The following is a 5,000-nucleotide window of genomic DNA, read 5'->3' on the forward strand; positions in this document are numbered from 1 at the left end:
CTATTCCAATCTATGCGCTCCAACTGGTGAACATTATGTTGTGAAGGCGAGCTCCACTGTACTTACCACCGGGTATGGTGTTCGTACAACCATCAGTAAACATGTGAACCAACGACGAACGAAGGAATAAATTCCGTTCTCAGCATCGTGGCTATAATCGGGCAATTTACGGGCTTGCAATCCTCTCCTTTCCATGACTACCGGAGCAGTCTGGATTGTGTGTTTCCAGCAATCCAACACTATGTGAGCTATTCCAATCTATGCGTCCAACTGTGAACATTATGTTGTGAAGGCGAGCTCCACTGTACTTACCACCGGGTATGGTGTTCGTACAACCATCAGTAAACATGTGAACCAACGACGATCGAAGGAATAAATTCCGTTCTCAGCATCGCTGGCTATGATCGGGCAATTTACGGGCTTGCAATCCTCCTATGCACCTGGCAATGTATGGTAGTGTTTCCTGCTGCTTTCCTGATTTGGATGTGTACCATGGCCTTTATCAGGCACTCTCTACTAGCTCCGGAATCGAACCCTGATTCCCGCTTCCCGTCACAACCATGGAAGTCCTCTACACTACCATCAATAGTTGATGGGGCACAGTCAAGTGAAAGATCGGTACCAGACTTCAACTCAATCGGCCGATTGGTTTAACTAATAAGTGCACCGGTCCTACCACCTTCAGAAGCAGCATTCCCGGCCTGTTGCATGTATTAGCTCTGGTTTTCATCAATCTTCCCCTGCTGTGTTATACTGAGCTTATGCGGTTTCTCGATTGTCGTGCAATGTGTGTTATCACACATACCCAATATGCTCCAACCTCTCATGTTCGTTTGACGCACCAAACTTTATTAGTGATGCACCACACAACAGGTTTTAATATACGCGATCGTGTGTGTTTCAGTGTGAACTTGGTGCGCCAAGTCCATTTGTGATGCATCACTTAGCTAACCATCTTTCGGGACTGTTTAGGGTATGTGCTCCTCCACATCTATGCTTACTCGTACACATTCTCTGTCAATAGGTTTAAGATCGGGCATTCTACCATATCATTGCCTTAATGCTTTCAAATTCAGGCTACCAAGGTAACCTAATTGCGTTCGAAACTCAACTTGTGAGCTGTCGGCCCTAGAGTTTTTTAGGCTGCTAGGACCTCTCTCTATATTTTGCCTTTGGACTTCTCGAAGCTCAACTTGTGAGCAGTTCCATGCACCACTACCCGTATCTCTTAGCTTAGTTCTAGCCATGTGCGTTCAAAGCTCACGTTAAGCTGTGTTCTGCCACCACAATCCTTATATAATAAGCTTATCTCTAAGCTTTTTTGCGTTCATTGCTCAACGTTAAGCTATCCCTTCGCTTAGAACCTCGCTCTACATTTTGCCTTTGGACTTCTCGAAGCTCAACTTGTGAGCAGTTCCATGCACCACTACCCGTATCTCTTAGCTTAGTTCTAGGCCATGTGCGTTCAAAGCTCAACGTTTAAGCTGTGTCCTGCACCACAATCGTTATATAATAAGCTTATCTCTAAGCTTTTTTGCGTTCAATGCTCAACGTTAAGCTATCCCTTCGATTAGAACCTCGCTCTACATTTTGCCTTTGGACTTCTCGAAGCTCAACTTGTGAGCTGTTCCATGCACCACTATAGGTATCTCTTAGCTTAGTTCTAGCCATGTGCGTTCAAAGCTCAACGTTAAGCCGGCCTCAATGCACCACAACCCTTGTATCTTAAGCTTATCTCTAAGCTTTTTTGCGTTCAATGCTCAACGTTAAGCTATCCCTTCGCTTAGAACCTCGCTCTACATTTTGCCTTTGGACTTCTCGAAGCTCAACTTGTGAGCAGGTCCCAGCCCCCCGATAGGTATCTCTTAGCTTAGTTCTAGCCATGTGCGTTCAAAGCTCAACGTTAAGCGGCCTCATGCACCACAACCCTTGTATCTTAAGCTTATCTCTAAGCTTTTTTGCGTTCAATGCTCACGTTAAGCTATCCCTTCGCTTAGAACCTCGCTCTATATTCAACTTTCAGATACCTCAAAGCTCAACTTATGTGGTCTGCTATTGCTCTTGACGGGTTACAATATCTGACAGAGGGGGGTTTTTGGGCCAAATTATGCAATATTAGTTTAACCTCCGTCGCAGAACCACATTTGACCAGGTCGAGAAAAAAATTTTTTCGTGACGACCTGGTCCCCCCATAGTAGGGAATGAACATGACATCTTAACCATAATTTGACCATTTTCAATTTCTCGTCGCGGAATCATGACTTTACTAGTAAAATTTGTTCCGGGTAGGGACCTCCCATACAAAATTATTCATCGCTCCAAAAGTGATTTCGTTTCACTTTTCAACATTTACAAGGTCCATAAATCATGTTTTGAGACGATATGGAAAACAAAATTTTTTGCCCGTCTCGACCAACTCGACCGATGGTGACCACAGCAGGGTGCTCCATACAAATTTTCCTTATGTGGAATTTTCAGTGTAAAATAAGGTTTCTCCAATCGATCGCGGGTTTCACTTTTCATCATTTGCTAGGTCTAACTATGATGTTTTGAGTGGTCCCGCAAATTTTTTTCTCTGGCCAGTCGACCCTTTCGTCCATGTCGGTGTGTTCTGCAGTAGGGTGCTCCATACAAATTTGCTTATGTGGAATTTTTCAGTGTAAAATAAGGTTTCTCCAATCGATCGCGGGTTTCACTTTTCATCATTTGCTAGGTCTAACTATGATGTTTTGAGTGGTCCCGCAAAAATTTTTTCTCTTGGCCAGTCGACCCTTTCGTCCATGTCGGTGTGCTCTGCAGTAGGGTGCTCCATACAAATTTTCCTTATGTGGAATTTTCAGTGTAAAATAAGGTTTCTCCAATCGATCGCGGGTTTCACTTTTCATCATTTGCTAGGTCTAACTATGATGTTTTGAGTGGTCCCGCAAAAATTTTTTCTTGGACCGGGCCTTCCTTCCCGGCCCTGTCGGTGTGCTCTGCAGTAGGGTGCTCCATACAAATTTTCCTTATGTGGAATTTTTCAGTGTAAAATAAGGTTTCTCCAATCGATCGCGGGTTTCACTTTTTCATCATTTGCTAGGTCTAAACTATGATGTTTTGAGTGGTCCCGCAAAAATTTTTTCTTGGACCGGGCCTTCCTTCCCGGCCCTGTCGGTGTGCTCTGCAGTAGGGTGCTCCATACAAATTTTCCTTATGTGGAATTTTTCAGTGTAAAATAAGGTTTCTCCAATCGATCGCGGGTTTCACTTTTCATCATTTGCTAGGTCTAACTATGATGTTTTGAGTGGTCCCGCAAAAATTTTTTCTTGGACCGGGCCTTCCTTCCCGGCCCTGTCGGTGTGTTCTGCAGTAGGGTGCTCCATACAAATTTTCCTTATGTGGAATTTTTCAGTGTAAAATAAGGTTTCTCCAATCGATCGCGGGGTTTCACTTTTCATCATTTGCTAGGTCTAACTATGATGTTTTGAGTGGTCCCGCAAAAATTTTTTCTTGGACCGGGCCTTCCTCCCCGGCCCTGTCGGTGTGCTCTGCAGTAGGGTGCTCCATACAAATTTTCCTTATGTGGAATTTTTTCAGTGTAAAATAAGGTTTCTCCAATCGATCGCGGTTTCACTTTCATCATTTGCTAGGTCTAACTATGATGTTTTGAGTGGTCCCGCAAAAATTTTTTCTTGGACCGGGCCTTTCCTTCCCGGCCCTGTCGGTGTGCTCTGCAGTAGGGTGCTCCATACAAATTTTCCTTATGTGGAATTTTTCAGTGTAAAATAGGTTTCTCCAATCGATCGCGGGTTTCACTTTTCATCATTTGCTAGGTCTAACTATGATGTTTTGAGTGGTCCCGCAAAAATTTTTTCTTGGACCGGGCCTTCCTTCCCGGCCCTGTCGGTGTGCTCTGCAGTAGGGTGCTCCATACAAATTTTCCTTATGTGGAATTTTTCAGTGTAAAATAAGGTTTCTCCAATCGATCGCGGGTTTCACTTTTCATCATTTGCTAGGTCTAACTATGATGTTTTGAGTGGTCCCGCAAAAATTTTTTCTTGGACCGGGCCTTCCTTCCCGGCCCTGTCGGTGTGCTCTGCAGTAGGGTGCTCCATACATATTTTCCCTTATGTGGAATTTTCAGTGTAAAATAAGGTTTCTCCAATCGATCGCGGGTTTCACTTTTCATCATTTGCTAGGTCTAACTAAGATGTTTTGAGTGGTCCCCGCAAAAATTTTTCTCTTAGCCAGTCGACCCTTTCGTCCATGTCGGTGTGTTCTGCAGTAGGGTGCTCCAACCAAGTTTTCCTAATGAAAGTTTTCGTGGTTTCGTGTTAGTTAAAAACTCCGGAACTTGGCTTATTTTCACCATAATTTCCACATATGGTGACCAACTCAATAAACGTTTTGTGCGTATCCTATGGACATTTTTTCGCGTTCAACTTGGTGAACTAGGGTTGTATTCCCGAAGGGTAAAAAAAATCTGGACTTAGCCAAATTTTGAAATCTCCAACCAATCTTGGCCTGTTAGATTATCTTGGTTGGGTTGCTATGGGCTGCTACGGCCTACTTGATAGGCAATGTTTCAACTCTTGGAAGCTTTCGTGGTTGCTAAGCACTGTTCGTGGCCTTCTTGATAGAAATGGCTTATCGTGGCCATGGACTTAGCAACATTTTGAATTCTCCAACCAATCTTGGCCTGTTAGATTATCTTGGTTGGTTTGCTATGGGCTGGTACGGCCTACTGATAGGCAATGTTTCAACTCTTGGAACCTTTCGTGGTTGCTAAGCACTGTCCATGGCCTTCTTGATAGAAATGGCTTATGGTGGCCATGGACTTAGCCAAATTTTGAAGTCTCCAACCAATCTTGGCCTGTTAGAGTATCTTGGTTGGGTTGCTATGGGCTGGTACGGACCTACTTGATAGGCAATGTTTCAACTCTTGGAAGCTTTCGTGGTTGCTAAGCACAGTTCGTGGCCTTCTTGGTAGAATGGCTTATGGTGGCCATGGACTTAGCCAA

Source organism: Anopheles marshallii, assembly GCF_943734725.1.
Source record: "Anopheles marshallii chromosome X unlocalized genomic scaffold, idAnoMarsDA_429_01 X_unloc_145, whole genome shotgun sequence".
NCBI lineage: Eukaryota > Metazoa > Arthropoda > Insecta > Diptera > Culicidae > Anopheles > Anopheles marshallii.